The sequence below is a fragment of the Panulirus ornatus genome, chromosome 14, assembly GCF_036320965.1.
Source record: "Panulirus ornatus isolate Po-2019 chromosome 14, ASM3632096v1, whole genome shotgun sequence".
Classification (NCBI taxonomy): domain Eukaryota; kingdom Metazoa; phylum Arthropoda; class Malacostraca; order Decapoda; family Palinuridae; genus Panulirus; species Panulirus ornatus.
Window position 1 is genome coordinate 38825605 of NC_092237.1, and position 18278 is coordinate 38843882.

The following is an 18278-nucleotide window of genomic DNA, read 5'->3' on the forward strand; positions in this document are numbered from 1 at the left end:
GCTGATTCGAACGAGAAACTGCGGAACTTGATGAGTGAGTTTGGAAAAGTGTGTGAAAAAAGGAGAAAGTTTAGAATGAATGGGAATAAGGTCAAGGTTATTAAGTTCAGCAGTTCTGAGAGACAAGTTGATTATAATGTAAGTTTGAATTGAGAAAAATGGAGCAAGTGAAATGTTTTAAATATTTGGGAGTGGATTTAGCAGTGGATGGAACAATGGAAGCGGAAGTGAGTCACAGGGTGGGGGAAAGGCGCGAAGGTTCTGAGAACGATGAGGATTGTGCGGGAGATAATGTTATCTCGGAGAGCAAAAATGGGAATGTTTGAAGGAATAGTAATTCAAACAATAGTATATGATTGCGAGGCCATAGATAAGGTTATACGGAGGAGGGTGGATGTGTTGGAAATGAAATGTTTGAGGACAATATGGGTGTGAGGTGGTTTGATCGAATAAATGATGAAAGGATAAGGGATGTGTGTGGAAATATAAAGAGTGTGGTTGAGAGAGCAGAAGAGGGTTTGTTGAAATGTTTTGGACGTATGAAGAGAATGAGTGAAAAAGATCAACAAAGAGAATACATGTGTCAGAGGTGAGGGGAACAAGGAAAAGCGGGAGACAAAACTGGAGGTGGAAGGATGTGAAAAAGATTACAAGCGATCGGAGCCTAAACATATATGAGGGTGAAAGGCGTGCAAGGAAAAGAGTGAATTGGGACGATATGGTATACTGTGGTCAACCTGCTGTCAATGGAATGAACCACGGCATGTGAAGCGTCTGGAGTAATGCATGGATAGGTCTGTGGGATCTGCGGATAGGAGCTGTGGTTTCGATGCATTATACATGACAGCTAGAGACCGAGTGTGAACACATGTGGTCTTTTTTGTTTGGCTGTTTACCTGGAGCTACTTCGCTGAAGCGGGGGGTACCGATGCTATTTCCTATGGGGCGGGTTAGCGCTAAGAATGGATGTAAGCAAGCAGATATGAATATGTACACGGGTATATGTGTATATATTTGAGTATATGTATATGTATGTATGTATATGTGCATGTAGGGGCGTTTACGTATATATATATATATAGAGGAGACGGGAGCGGGGGGCCAGAAATCCTCCCCTCCTTGTATTAACTTTCTAAAATGGGAAACAGAAGAAGGAGTCACGCGGGGAGTGCTCATCCTCCTCGAAGGCTAAGAGTGGGGTGCCTAAATGTGTGTGGATGTAACCAAGACGTGAAAAAAGGAGAGATAGGTAGTATGTTTGAGGAAAGGAACCTGGATGTTTTGGCTCTGAGTGAAACGAAGCTCAAGGGTAAAGGGGAAGAGTGGTTTGGGAATGTCTGGGGAGTAAAGTCAGGGGTTAGTGAGAGGACAAGAGCAAGGGAAGGAGTAGCAATACTCCTGAAACAGGAGTTGTGGGAGTATGTGATAGAGTGTAAGAAAGTAAATTCTCGATTAATATGGGTAAAACTGAAAGTTGATGGAGAGAGGTGGGTGATTATTGGTGCATATGCACCTGGGCATGAGAAGAAAGATCAAGAGAGGCAAGTGTTTTGGGAGCAGCTGAATGAGTGTGTTAGTGGTTTTGATGCACGAGACCGGGTCATAGTGATGGGTGATTTGAATGCAAAGGTGAGTAATGTGGCAGTTGAGGGAATAATTGGTATACATGGGGTGTTCAGTGTTGTAAATGGAAATGGTGAAGAGCTTGTAGATTTATGTGCTGAAAAAGGACTGATGATTGGGAATACCTGGTTTAAAAAGCGAGATATCCATAAGTATACTTATGTAAGTAGGAGAGCGTTATTGGATTACGTGTTAATTGACAGGCGTGCGAAAGAGAGACTTTTGGATGTTAATGTGCTGAGAGGTGCTACTGGAGGGATGTCTGATCATTATCTTGTGGAGGCTAAGGTGAAGATTTGTATGGGTTTTCAGAAAAGAAGAGTGAATGTTGGGGTGAAGAGGGTGGTGAGAGTAAGTGAGCTTGAGAAAGAGACCTGTGTGAGGAAGTACCAGGAGACACTGAGTACAGAATGGAAAAAGGTGAGAACAATGGAAGTAAGGGGAGTGGGGGAGGAATGGGATGTATTTAGGGAATCAGTGATGGATTGCGCAAAAGATGCTTGTGGCATGAGAAGAGTGGGAGGTGGGTTGATTAGAAAGGGGAGTGAGTGGCGGGATGAAGAAGTAAGAGTATTAGTGAAAGAGAAGAGAGAGGCATTTGGACGATTTTTGCAGGGAAAAAATGCAATTGAGTGGGAGAAGTATAAAAGAAAGAGACAGGAGGTCAAGAGAAAGGTGCAAGAGGTGACAAAAAGGGCAAATGAGAGTTGGGGTGAGAGAGTATCATTAAATTTTAGGGAGAATAAAAAGATGTTCTGGAAGGAGGTAAATAAAGTGCGTAAGACAAGGGAGCAAATGGGAACTTCAGTGAAGGGCGCAAATGGGGAGGTGATAACAAGTAGTGGTGATGTGAGAAGGAGATGGAGTGAGTATTTTGAAGGTTTGTTGAATGTGTTTGATGATAGAGTGGCAGATATAGGGTGCTTTGGTCGAGGTGGTGTGCAAAGTGAGAGGGTTAGGGAAAATGATTTGGTAAAACGAGAAGAGGTAGTGAAAGCTTTGCGGAAGATGAAAGCCGGCAAGGCAGCAGGTTTGGATGGTATTGCAGTGGAATTTATTAAAAAAGGGGGTGACTGTATTGTTGACTGGTTGGTAAAGTTATTTAATGTATGTATGACTCATGGTGAAGTGCCTGAGGATTCGCGGAATGCGTGCATAGTGCCATTGTACAAAGGCAAAGGGGATAAGAGTGGGTGCTCAAATTACAGAGGTATAAGTTTGTTGAGTATTCCTGGTAAATTATATGGGAGGGTATTGATTGAGAGGGTGAAGGCATGTACAGAGCATCAGATTGGGGAAGAGCAGTGCGGTTTCAGAAGTGGTAGAGGATGTGTGGATCAGGTGTTTGCTTTGAAGAATGTATGTGAGAAATACTTAGAAAAGCAAATGGATTTGTATGTAGCATTTATGGATCTGGAGAAGGCATATGATAGAGTTGATAGGGATGCTCTGTGGAAGGTATTAAGAATATATGGTGTGGGAGGCAAGTTGTTAGAAGCAGTGAAAAGTTTTTATCGAGGATGTAAGGCATGTGTACGTGTAGGAAGAGAGGAAAGTGATTGGTTCTCAGTGAATGTAGGTTTGCGGCAGGGGTGTGTGATGTCTCCATGGTTGTTTAATTTGTTTATGGATGGGGTTGTAAGGGAGGTAAATGCAAGAGTCCTGGAAAGAGGGGCAAGTATGAAGTCTGTTGGGGATGAGAGAGCTTGGGAAGTGAGTCAGTTGTTGTTCGCTGATGATACAGCGCTGGTGGCTGATTCATGTGAGAAACTGCAGAAGCTGGTGAATGAGTTTGGTAAAGTGTGTGGAAGAAGAAAGTTGAGAGTAAATGTGAATAAGAGCAAGGTTATTAGGTACAGTAGGGGTGAGGGTCAAGTCAATTGGGAGGTGAGTTTGAATGGAGAAAAACTGGAGGAAGTGAAGTGTTTTAGATATCTGGGAGTGGATCTGTCAGCGGATGGAACCATGGAAGCGGAAGTGGATCATAGGGTGGGGGAGGGGGCGAAAATTTTGGGAGCCTTGAAAAATGTGTGGAAGTCGAGAACATTATCTCGGAAAGCAAAAATGGGTATGTTTGAGGGAATAGTGGTTCCAACAATGTTGTATGGTTGCGAGGCGTGGGCTATGGATAGAGATGTGCGCAGGAGGATGGATGTGCTGGAAATGAGATGTTTGAGGACAATGTGTGGTGTGAGGTGGTTTGATCGAGTAAGTAACGTAAGGGTAAGAGAGATGTGTGGAAATAAAAAGAGCGTGGTTGAGAGAGCAGAAGAGGGTGTTTTGAAATGGTTTGGGCACATGGAGAGAATGAGTGAGGAGAGATTGACCAAGAGGATATATGTGTCGGAGGTGGAGGGAACGAGGAGAAGAGGGAGACCAAATTGGAGGTGGAAAGATGGAGTGAAAAAGATTTTGTGTGATCGGGGCCTGAACATGCAGGAGGGTGAAAGGAGGGCAAGAAATAGAGTGAATTGGAGTCATGTGGTATACAGGGGTTGACGTGCTGTCAGTGGATTGAAGCAAGGCATGTGAAGCGTCTGGGGTAAACCATGGAAAGCTGTGTAGGTATGTATATTTGCGTGTGTGGACGTGTGTATGTACATGTGTATGGGGGGGGGGGTTGGGCCATTTCTTTCGTCTGTTTCCTTGCGCTACCTCGCAAACGCGGGAGACAGCGACAAAGTATAAAAAAAAAAAAAAAAAAAAAAAATATATATATATATATATATATATACATATATATATATATATATTTATCAATGGTTGTTTAATTTGTTTATGCATGGGGTTGTTAGGGAGGTGAATGCAAGAGTTTTGGAAAGAGGGGCAAGTATGAAGTCTGTTGGGGATGAGAGAGCTTGGGAAGTGAGTCAGTTGTTGTTCGCTGATGATACAGCGCTGGTGGCTGATTCATGTGAGAAACTGCAGAAGCTGGTGACTGAGTTTGGTAAAGTGTGTGAAAGAAGAAAGTTAAAAGTAAATGTGAATAAGAGCAAGGTTATTAGGTACAGTAGGGTTGAGGGCCAAGTCAATTGGGAGGTGAGTTTGAATGGAGAAAAACTGGAGGAAGTGAAGTATTCTAGGTATCTGGGAGTGGATCTGGCAGCGGATGGAACCATGGAAGCTGAAGTGGATCATAGGGTGGGGGAGGGGGCGAGAATTCTGGGAGCCTTGAAGAATGTGTGGAAGTCGAGAACATTATCTCGGAAAGCAAAAATGGGTATGTTTGAAGGAATAGTGGTTCCAACAATGTTGTATGGTTGCGAGGCGTGGGCTATGGATAGAGTTGTGCGCAGGAGGATGGATGTGCTGGAAATGAGATGTTTGAGGACAGTGTGTGGTTTGAGGTGGTTTGATCGAGTAAGTAACGTAAGGGTAAGAGAGATGTGTGGAAATAAAAAGAGCGTGGTTGAGAGAGCAGAAGAGGGTGTTTTGAAATGGTTTGGGCACATGGAGAGAATGAGTGAGGAAAGACTGACCAAGAGGATATATGTGTCGGAGGTGGAGGGAACGAGGAGAAGAGGGAGACCAAATTGGAGGTGGAAAGATGGAGTGAAAAAGATTTTGTGTGATCGGGGCCTGAACATGCAGGAGGGTGAGAGGAGGGCAAGGAATAGAGTGAATTGGAGCGATGTGGTATACCGGGGTTGACGTGCCGTCAGTGGATTGAATCGGGGCATGTGAAGCGTCTGGGGTAAACCATGGAAAGCTGTGTAGGTACGTATATTTGCGTGTGTGGACGTATGTATATACATGTGTATGGGGGTGGGTTGGGCCATTTCTTTCGTCTGTTTCCTTGCGCTACCTCGCAAACGCGGGAGACAGCGACAAAGCAAAAAAAAAAAAAAAAATCTATCAATTTAATATTATATTTTACCTTGTCGCTGTCTCCCGCGTTTGCGAGGTAGCGCAAGGAAACAGACGAAAGAAATGGCCCAACCCACCCCCATACACAATGTATATACATACACGTCCACACACGCAAATATACATACCTATACATCTCAATGTACACATATATATACACACACAGACACATTTATATATACCCATGCACACAATTCACAATGTTTGCCTTTATTCATTCCCATCGCCACCTAGCACCACATAGAATACCATCCCCCTCCCCCCTCATGTGTGCGAGGTAGCACTAGGAAAAGACAACAAAGGCCCCATTCGTTCACACTCAGTCTCTAGCTGTCATGCAATAATGCCCGAGACCACAGCTCCCTTTCCACATCCAGGCCCCACACAACTTTCCATGGTTTACCCCAGAAGTTTCACATGCCCTGATTCAATCCACTGACAGCACGTCAACCCCGGTATACCACATCGATCCAATTCACTCTATTCCTTGCCCTCCTTTCACCCTCCTGCATGTTCAGGCCCCGATCACACAAAATCTTTTTCACTCCATCTTTCCACCTCCAATTTGTTCTCCCACTTCTCCTCGTTCCCTCCACCTCCGACACATATATCCTCTTGGTCAATCTTTCCTCACTCATTCTCTCCATGTGCCCAAACCATTTCAAAACACCCTCTTCTGCTCTCTCAACCACGCTCTTTTTATTTCCACACATCTTTCTTACCCTTACATTACTTACTCGATCAAACCACCTCACACCACACGTTGTCCTCAAACATCTCATTTCCAGCACATCCACCCTCCTGCACACAACTTTATCCACAGCCCACGCCTCTCAGCCCTATACCATATTTGGAAGCACTATTCCTTCAAATATACCCATCTCTGATTTTCGAGATAATGTTCTTGCCTTCCACACATTTTTCAACGCTTCCAGAACTTTCGTCCCCTCCCCTACCCTATGACTCACTTCAGCTTCCATGGTTCCATCCGCTGCCAAATCCACTCCCAGATACCTAAAACACTTCACTTCCTCCAGTCTTTCTCCATTCAAACCTACCTCCCAATTGACTTGACCCTCAACCCTTTTGTAACTAATAACCTTGATCTTATTCACATTTACTCTCAGCTTTCTTCTTTCACATACTTTACCAAACTCAGTCACCAGACTGCAGTATCTCACATGAATCAGCCACCAGCGCTGTATCATCACCGAGCAACAACTGACTCACTTCCCAAGCTCTTTCATCCACAACAGACTGCATACTTGCCCCTCTTTCCAAAACTCTTGCATTCACCTCCCTAACAACCCCATCCATAAACAAATTAAACAACCATGGAGACATCACACACCCCTGCCGCAAACCTACATTCACTGAGAATCAATCACCTTCCTCTCTTCCTACACGTACACATGCCTTACATCCTCGATAAAAACTTTTCACTGCTTCTAACAACTTTCCTCCCACACCATATATTCTTAATACCTTCTACAGAGCATCTCTATCAACTCTATCATATGCCTTCTCCAGATCCATATATGCTACATACAAATCCATTTGCTTTTCTAAGTATTTCTCATATACATTCACATATATATGTACTTATATGTGCATGTATGGGCGTTTATGTATATATATGTATATGAGTAGATGAGCCATTCTTTCTTCGTCTGTTTCCTGGTGCTCCCTTGCTGACACAGGAAACGGAGATCGAGTATGATAAATGTAATAAATAATTGATATCTATATTTATTATACTTTTTTGCTGTCTACCGCTTTAGCGAGGTAGCGCAAGGAAAAGACGAAAGAATCGCCCAACCCACCCACATAGACAGGTATATACATACACGTCCAGACACTCACACATACATACCTCTATATCTCAACGTATACATACATAAACAAACACAGACATATACATATATACACATATACATAATTCATACTCTGCCTTTATTCATTCCCGTCGCCACCCCGCCACACATGAAATGAAAACCCCCTCCCCCCGCATGTGCGCGAGGTAGCGCTAAGAAAGATGACAAAGGCCACATTTGTTCACACCTACTCTAGCTGTTCACACCTAGTCTCTAGCTGTCATATATAATGCACCGAAACCACAGCTCTCTTTCCACATCCAGGCCCTACAAAACTTCCCATGGTTTACCCCAAAAGCTTCACATACCCTGGTTCAATCCAATGACAGCACGTCGACCCCGGTATACCACAACATTCCGATTTACTCTATTCCTTGCACCCCTTTCACCCTCCTGCATGTTCAGGCCCCGATCACTCAAAATCTTTTTCACTCCATCTTTCGACCTCCAATTTGGTCTCCCACTTCTTCTCGATCCCTCCACCTCTGACACATATCCTCTTTGTCAATCTCTCCTCAATCATTCTCTCAATGTGACCAAGCCATCTCAAAACACCTTATTCTGCTCTCTCAACCACACTCTTTTTATTACCACACATCGCTTTTACCCTTTCATTACTTATTCGGTCAAACCACCTCACACCAATTATTGTCCTAAAAGATCTCATTTCCAGCACATCCACCCTCCCCCGCACAACTCTATCTGTAGCTTTCGCCTCTCAACCCTATACCATTTTTGGAACAACTATTCCTTCAAATATACCCATTTCTGCTTTTCGAGATAATGTTCTTGCCTTCCACGCATTTTTCATCGCTCCCAGAGCTTTCGTCCCCTCCCCTACCCTATGACTCACTTCCGCTTCCATGGTTCCATTCGCTGCCAAATCCACTCCCAGATATCTAAAACACTTTAATTCTTCCAGTTTTCCTCTATTCAAACTTACCTCCCAATTGACTTGTACCTCAACCCCACTGTACCTTGCTCTTATTCACATTTAATCTCAACAATAAATGACTCACTTCCCAAGCTCTCTCATCCATAACAAACTGCATACTTGCTCCTCTTTCAAAAACTCTTGCATTCACTTCCCTAGCATCCCTGTCTATAAACAAATATAACAACCACGCACCCCGGCAGCAAACCGACATTCACTGAGAACCAATCACTTTCCTGTCTTCCTACTCGTACACACGCTTTATATCCTAGATAAAAACTTTTCACTGATTTTAACAACTTGCCTCCCACACCATATATTCTTAATACCTTCCAAAGAGCATCTCTATCAACTCTCTCATATGCCTTCTCCAGATCCATAAATGGTACATACATATCCATTTGCTTTTCTAAGTATTTCTCACATACATTCTTCAAAGCAAACACCTGATCCACACATCCTCTACCATTTCTGAAGCCACACTCCTCTCCTCAATCTGATGCTCTGTACATGCCTTCACTCTCTTAATCAATACCCTCCCATATAATTTCACAGGAATACTCAACAAACTTATACCTCTATAATTTGAGCACTCACATTTAACTACTTTGCTTTTGAACAATATCTCTATGCAAGCATTCCGCTAATCCTTAGGCACCTCACCATGAGTCATAGATTCATTAAATATCCTTAGCAAACAGTCAACAACACAGTCACCCAATCTTTAATAAATTCCACTGCAATACTATCCAAACCCGCTGCCTTGCCGGCTTTCATCCTCCGCAAAGCTTTTACTACCTCTTCTCTGTATACCAAAACATTCTCCCTAACCCTTTCACTTTCCACACCACCTCGACCAAAACACATTATATCTGCCACTCTATAATCAACCACATTCAAAAGACCTTCAAAATACTCACTCCATCTCCTTCTCACATCACCACTACTTGTTATCACCTCCCCATTAACCCCCTTCAATGATGTTCTCATTTGTTCCCTTGTCTTACGCACTTTATTGACCTCTTTCCAAACCATCTTTTTATTTCCCCTAAAATTTAATGATACTCTCTCACCCCAATTATTATTTGCCCTGTTTTTTACCTCTTGAACCTCTTGACCACCTGCCTCTTTCTTTTATGCATCTCCCACGCATTTGCATTATTTCCCTGCAAAAATAATCCAAATGCATATCTCTTCTCTTTCACTAATAATCTTACTTCTTCATCCCACTAATCACTACCCTTTCTAATCTGCCCACCTCCCACGTTTCTCATGCAACAGGCGTCTTTTGTACAAGCTATCACTGCTTCCCTAAACACATACCATACCTCCCCCACTCCCCTTACCTCCTTTGTTCTCACCTTTTTCCCTTCTGTACTCAGTCTCTCTTGGTACTTCCTCACACAAGTCTCCTTCTCAAGATCACTTACTCTCACCACTCTCTTTACCCCAACATTTTCTCTACTTTTCTGGAAATCTCGACAAATCTTCAGTTTCGCCTCCACAAGATAATGATCAGACATCCCTCCAGTTGCACCTCTCAGCACATTAACATCCAAAAGTCTCTCTTTCGCTCGCCTACCAGTTAACACGTAATCCAATAAGGCTCTGGCTATCTCCCCTACTTACATACGTATCCTTATGTATATATCTCTTTTTAAACCGGTTATTCCCAATCACTACTCCTTTTTCAGCTCATAAATCTACAAGCTCATCACCATTTCCATTCACAACACTGAACACCCCATGTACACCAATAATTCCCTTAGCTGCCACATTTCCCACCTTTGCATTCAAATCACCAATCACTATAACCCGGTCTGGTACATCAAAACTACCAACACACTCAATCAGCTGCTCCCAAAACACTTGCCTCTCATGATCTTTCTTCTCATGCCAATGTGCGTATGGACCAATAATCACCCATCTCTCTCCATCCACTCTCAGTTTTACCAATTTTAATCCATAGTTTTCTTTCTTACACTGTATCATATACTCCCACCACCCCTGTTTCAGGAGTAGTGCTACTCAATTCCTTTATTGTGGTAAATAAAGTGCGTAAGACAAGGGAGAAAATGGGAACTTCAGTGAAGGGGGCTAATGGGGAGCTGATAACAAGTAATGGTGTTGTGAGAAGGAGATGGAGTGAGTATTTTGAAGGTTTGTTGAATGTGTTTGATGATAGAGTGGCAGATAAAGGGTGTTTTCGTCGAGGTGGTGTGCAAAGTGAGAGGGCTAGGGAAAATGATTTGGTAAACAGAGAAGAGGTAGTAAAAGCTTTGCAGAAGATGAAAGCCAGCAAGGCAGCGGGGTTGAATGGTATTGCAGTAGAATTTTTCAAAAAAGGGGGTAACTGTATTGTTGACTGGTTGGTAAGGTTATTTAATGTATGTATATCTCACTGTGAGGTGCCTGAGGATTGGCGGAATGCTTGCATAGTGTCATTGTACAAAGGCAAAGGGGATAAAAGTGAGTGCTCAAATTACAGAGGTATAAGTCTATTGGGAAATTATATGGGAGGGTATTGATTGAGAGGGTGAAGGCATGTACTTAGTATCAGACTGGGGAAGAGCAGTGTGGTTTCAGAAGTGGTAGAGGATGTTTGGATCAGGTGTTTGCTTGGAAGAATGTATGTGAGAAATACTTAGAAAAGCGAATGGATTTGTATGTAGCATTTATGGATCTGGAGAAGGAATATAATAGAGTTCATGGAGATGCTCTGTGGAAGGTTTTGAGAGCATATGGTGTGGGAGGCAAGTTGTTAGAAGCAGTGAAAAGTCTTTATCGAGAATGTAAGTCATTTTAGACGAGAGGAAAGTGATTGGTTCTCAGTAAATGTAGGTTTGCGGCAGGGGTGTGTAATGTCTCCATGGCTTTTTGATCTGTTTATGGATGGGGTTGTTAGGGAGGTGAATGCAAGAGTTTTGGAAAGAGAGTCAAGTATGCAGTCTGTTGTGGATGAGAGAGCTTGGGAAGTGAGTCAGTTGTTGTTCGCTGATGATACAGCGCTGGTGGCTGATTCGTGTGAGAAACTGAAGATGCTGGTGACAGAGTTTGGTAAAGTGTGTGAAAGAAGAATGCTGAGAGTAAATGTGAATAGGAGCAATGTTATTAGGTACAGTAGGGTTGAGGGACACGTCAATTGGGAGGTAAGTTTGAAGTGAGAAAAACTGGATATCTGGGAGTGGGTTTGGCAGCCGATGGAACCATGGAGGCGGATTTGAGTCATAGGGTGGGGGAGGGGACGATAGTTCTGGGAGCGTTGAAGAATGTGTTGAAGACGAGAACATTATCTCGGAAAGGAAGAATGGGTATGTTTGAAAGAATGGTGGTTCCAACAATGTTATATGGTTGCGAGGCGTGGGCTACAGATGGAGTTGTGCAGAGGAGGATGGATGTGATGGAAATGAGATGTTTGAAGACAATATGTGGTGTGAGATGGTTTGATTGAGTAAGTAATAATAGGGTAAGAGAGATGTGAGGTAATAAAAAGAGTGTGGTTGAGAGAGCAGAAGAGGATGTTTTGAAATGGTTTGGTCACATGGAGAGAATGAGTGAGGAAAGATTGACCAAGAGGATATATGTGTCAGAGGTGAAGGGAACGAGGAGAAGTGGGAGGTCAAATTGGAGGTTGAAATATGGAGTGAAAAAGATTTTGAGTGATCGGGGCCTGAAAATCCAGGAGGGTGAAAGGCGTGCAAGGAATAGAGTGAATTGGAACGATGTGGTATACCGAGGTCGACGTGCTGTCAATGGATTAAACCAGGGCATGTGAAGCGTCTGGGGTAACCATGGAAAGCTCTGTGGTTCCGGGATGTGGAAAGTGAGCTGTGGTTACGGTGCACTGTTACATGACAACTAGAGACTGAGTGTGAGCGAATGTGGCCTTTGTTGTATTTTCCTAGCGCTATCTCCGCACATTTAGGGGAGGTTGTTGTTATTTCGGGCGTGGCGAGGTGGCGATGGGAATGAATAAAGGCATATAGTATAAATTATGTACATGTCTGTATATGTATATGTCTGTGTGTGTATATATATGCATATGTTGAGATGTATAGGTATGTATATTTGCGTGTGTAGACGTGTATGTATGAACATATGTATATGAGTGGGTTGGGCCATTTCTTTCGTCTGTTTCCTGGCGCTACCTCGATAACGCGGGAAACATATATATATATATATATATATATATATATATATATATATATATATATATATATATATATATATATATATATATATTTTATTTTATTATACTTTGTCGCTGTCTCCCGCGTTTGCGAGGTAGCGCAAGGAAACAGACGAAAGAAATGGCCCAACCAACCCCAATACACATTTACATACATACGTCCACACACGCAAATATACATACCTACACACCTTTCCATGGTTTACCCCAGACGCTTCACATGCCTTGATTCAATCCACTGACAGCACGTCAACCCCGGTATACCACATCGCTCCAATTCACTCTATTCCTTGCCCTCCTTTCACCCTCCTGCATGTTCAGGACCCGATCACACAAAATCTTTTTCACTCCATCTTTCCACCTCCAATTTGGTCTCCCTCTTCTCCTCGTTCCCTCCACCTCCGACACATATATCCTCTTTGTCAATCTTTCCTCACTCATTCTCTCCATGTGCCCAAACCCACTTCAAAACACCCTCTTCTGCTCTCTCAACCACGCTCTTTTTATTTCCACACATCTCTCTTACCCTTACGTTACTCACTCGATCAAACCACCTCACACCACACATTGTCCTCAAACATCTCATTTCCAGCACATCCATCCTCCTGCGCACAACTCTATCCATAGCCCACGCCTCGCAACCATACAGCATTGTTGGAACCACTATTCCTTCAAACATACCCATTTTTGCTTTCCGAGATAATGTTCCTTGCCCGCCTTTCACCCTCCTGCATGCTCACGCCCCGATCACTCAAAATTTTTTTCACTCCATCTTTCCACCTCCAATTTGGTCTCCCACTTCTCCTCGTTCCCTCCACCTCCGACACATATATCCTCTTGGTCAATCTTTCCTCACTTATTCTCTCCATATGCCCAAACCTTTTCAAAATACCCTCTTCTGCTCTCTCAACCACGCTCTTTTTATTTCCACACATCTCTCTTACCCTTACATTACTTACTCGATCAAACCACCTCACACAACACATTGTCCTCAAACATCTCATTTCCAGGACATCCGCCCTCCTGCGCACTACTCTATTCATAGCCCACGCCTCGCAACCATACAACATTGTTGAAACCACTATTGTTGATGGAGAGAGATGGGTGATTATTGGTGCATATGCACCTAGGCATGAGAAGAAAGATCATGAGAGGCAAGTGTTTCGGGAGTGTGTTAGTGGTTTTGATGCACAAGACCGGGTTATAGTGATGGGTGATTTGAATGCAAAGGTAAGTAATGTGGTAGTTGAGGTAATAATAGGTATACATGGGGTGTTCAGTGTTGTAAATGGAAATGGTGAAGAGCTTGTAGATATATGTGCTAAAAATGGACTGGTGATTGGGAATACCTGGTTTGAAAAGCGAGATATACATAAGTATACTTATGTAAGTAGGAGAGATGGCCAGAGAGCGTTATTGGATTACGTGTTAATTGACAGCCGCGTGAAAGAGAGTGTTTTGGATTTTAATGTGCTGAGAGGTGCAACTGGAGGGATGTCTGATCATTATCTTGTGGAGGCTAAGGTGAAGATTTGTATGGGTTTCCAGAAAAGAAGAGTGAATGTTGGGGTGAAGAGGTAAGTTTGAATGGAGAAAAACTGGAGGAAGTAAAGTGTTTTAGATATCTGGTAGTGGATCTGGCAGCGGATGGGACCATGGAAGCGGAAGTGAATCATATGGTGGGGGAGGGGGCGAAAATCCTGGGAGCCTTGAATAATGTTTGGAAGTCGAGAACGTTATCTCGGAAAGCAAAAATGGGTATGTTTGAAGGATATATATATATATGGAGGTGGAAAGGTGGAGTGAAAAAGATTTTGTGTGATCGGGGCCTGAACATGCAGGAGGGTGAAAGGAGGGCAAGGAATAGAGTGAATTGGAGCGATGTGGTATACCGGGGTTGACGTGCTGTCAGTGGATTGAATCAAGGCATGTGAAGCGTCTGGGGTAAACCATGGAAAGCTGTGTAGGTATGTATATTTGCGTGTGTGGACGTATGTATATACATGTGTATGGGGGTGGGTTGGGCCATTTCTTTCGTCTGTTTCCTTGCGCTACCTCGCAAACGCGGGAGACAGCGGCAAAAAAAAAAAAAAAGAAAAAAAAATATATATGCATATATATATATATATATATATATATATATATATATATATATATATATATATATATATATATATATATATATATATATATATATATATATATATATATTTATATATATATATGTGTGTGTGGTGTGGGTTGGTTTCATCGAGTTGGTGGCGTGGCGGTAGGAGAGATGTGTGGAGGTGGAGGGAGCGTGGTTGGGACTGGAGAGGGGGGTGTTTTGAAGTGGTTTGGGCGCGTGGAGGGAGTGGGTGAGGAAAGATTGACCAAGGGGATGTGTGTGTCGGAGGTGGAGGGAGCGAGGAGGGGTGGAAGGCCGGGTTGGGGGTGGAAGGGTGGAGTGAGGGGGATTTTTTGTGGTTGGGGCCTGGGCGTTCGGGGGGGTGGGGGGTGCGGTTAGTGGTGTGATTTGGATCGGTGTGGTGTGCCGGGGTTGACGTGCTGTAGGTGGGTTGAATCGGGGCGTTGTGGGGCGTCTGGGGTGAGCCGTGGGGGGCTGTGTGGGTGTGTATATTTGCGTGTGTGGACGTGTGTATGTGCTTGTGTATAGGGGTGGGTTGGGCCGTTTCTTTCGTCTGTTTCCTTGCGCTGCCTCGCAAGCGCGGGAGACGGCGACGGAGCAGGGAGGAAAAAAGAAGAAAAAAAAAAAAAAAATATATATATATATATATATATATATATATATATATATATATATATATATATATATCCCTGGGGATAGGGGAGAAAGAATACTTCCCACGTATTCCCTGCGAGTCGTAGAAGGCGACTAAAAGGGGAGGGAGCGGGGGGCTGGAAATCCTCCCCTCTCGTTTTTTTTTTAATTTTCCAAAAGAAGGAACAGAGAATTGCGCCAGGTGAGGGTATTCCCTCAAAGGCCCAGTCCTCTGTTCTTAACGCTACCTCGCTAATGCGGGAAATGGCGAATAGTTTGAAAGAAAGAAAAAAGAATATATATATATATATATATATATATATATATATATATATATATATATATATATATATATATATATATATATATATATATATATATATATATATATATGTATATATATATATATATATATATATATATCTAACAGCATCTCGAAGCATAAAATGATCATCTTTTTGTATATAATCACGTGATATTTAAGAATTCATGTTGGAAATGAAAAAGATTTTTAGTGACTAAGAATAAGAATATCTAGTGAATAAGCCATCATTTAACGCAATTTATTAACTTGTTTTCAATACTTTAGTGTTGCTATCTCTACTTCCAAATTCTTATACCTATCTTAGATTTATTCTTAGGTATAAACTCTGAAATATCGCTGGGAGACTTTGCTTCTTTATAATCAAATACACACTCACACCACAAAACTTTACATTCAAAGCGGCAACTGTTATGTAATAATGGAGTATGGTAACGACCTGGTATTTTGGTGAGGGCCTCTAGTTACAACCTGCTAACAGTCTGGGAAATGAGATCAGGTTGAAATCATATTTTTGTGTATACTATCTGCCATTCTGTGGATCTGCTTTCTGTACAGGTACATGATTTGTATTTTTCTAGCGCATATGAGAACAAAACATCTGATTGGGGCATTATTTATGGCTAGAGCTTAAAACAAACGGATCTTGATACCCCGTCTGACTCAGGTGAGGAAGAATGTCCTCGAGTCGCCGACGGTACGATGGTTCGTCATTGTGGATGAAGATGTGACGGAGGATCTGCCGGTGCTGCTCCGGGAAGGTACTCAGGTAAGGGCAGGCTACAAAAGAGAACATGGTAATGGTCTGACGGAGGATCTGCCGGTGCTGCTCCGGGAAGGTACTCAGGTAAGGCCAGGCTACAAAAGAGTACAACAAGGTAATGGTCTGACGGAGGATCTGCCGGTGCTGCTCCGGGAAGGTACTCAGGTAAGGCCAGGCTACAAAAGAGTACAACAAGGTAATGGTCTGACGGAGGATCTGCCGGTGCTGCTCCGGGAAGGTACTCAGGTAAGGCCAGGCTACAAAAGAGAACAACATGGTAATGGTCTGACGGAGGAGCTGCTGGTGCTGTTCCGGGAAGGTACTCAAGTAAATAGTAATGCAATATGTCCTTCCTTTGTTGTTGAATGTTGTTTCTGTATTATGGTTGTGGGCAGCTTACGCGGATGAAGATAATATAGACAAAAATGATAAACGTAGTAGATTTGTTGCAAGACTTGAGTTCTGTAGGAAAACCCTTTCGCAATTTCTCTTCCTATTACTTTCTCAAATCATCTAGTAACTCGCAGCAACGCTCTTATAACTTCACATCTTTCTAATACTCTATAGCATACAACTAACTAAATGAAAGATTCCCAGATTTCGTCAGAATTTTGTTGTTCAAGGCCAGGCTACAAAAGAGTACAACAAGGTAATGGTCTGACGGAGGATCTGCCGGTGCTGCTCCGGATGATATGAGGGTTGTGGTCACTGTCCATCAAATGAAGATGGCTCTAAATTACCATCAATTCATTAAACCTTTACAAGTGTTAAGTGATTAATATGCTTATTTGCTCACAAATGAGTATCTGTAAAGGGAAATTTTGCTAAAGATTAAAATATGGTTCATTAATTTCTATTAGGGTTATTCATTCACTTTTGTTTTCATATAGAGGATTTAATCGTAGTCATGAATCTAAGTTAGATTATCTACGTATTCTCGTTTCTGCTATTGATTACATCTTAGTAAGCTGTAGTCGGTATGATAAAAGCAGTTTCCTTTGCAATTTCTGAAGTTTCAAGTAAGTCTCGTTTCTTTGGTCATACAGATTTTATGACAACTGCATCATTCTAATTATGATTTGAGCAAGATTTTGTATATAATTGTTCCTGTGAGCTATTCTAGTTTTCTTTATGATCATCCAAGTCATGAAAAAGGTAGAAGTGGAACAATATATACATTTATAGCCAGTTTTTACATAGAATTATCATTTCTTTCTTCTTCCTATTTCACCCAATTTATGCAATTGACGTCAAAGTACTTGCCATGCATTTTTACACAATCATTACAGTAAGATTATCCCAAAAATGCATTGGTCTAGTTGTTATTTTAGTACATTTGCTTGATGTGTTACATGCATTCGCTGGCTATATAGTGCGCATCGTGCATGTTCATTCGATGTACATACACTCGTTCCCTGGCTATTTCATGACCTAATTATGTTCTATTGTAATCTAAGCTCAAACTTCTGTTGATTTTTCGGATCAGATCAGACAAATAAATCAGTTGACACATAACACTTAAAAATGCCAAATGACACTGTAGCTGTATGAGGTGAACACACGAGCTGAACATACTAGGTAATGCTGACTGTCGTATGTAAATGTTTCTGGTAGGGTTGATGGACTAGATTATATTCGGAGACGTACTTTCGTTTCCTGACTGTCCATTGCTATAATTTGTTATCGCTGATTAATACAAGTAGGACGGGATAATTCGGTCTGAACAAATCCTAAAGTAGCAACAGTAACATTGAGGTGTTTTATCACGCCATTGTTATGGGACTAAGTCCGTATTGTGTTACTTTAGTACGATCGATACACATCACGTTAGCATATTGTAGATTGCCCTCAGTACCACAGCAATAACTCTCGTTGGCTCTTGTATGAGGTTTTCGAGTTCACATACACGAGAAAGTCATGGTAAAACCATATTCCACTGGATATA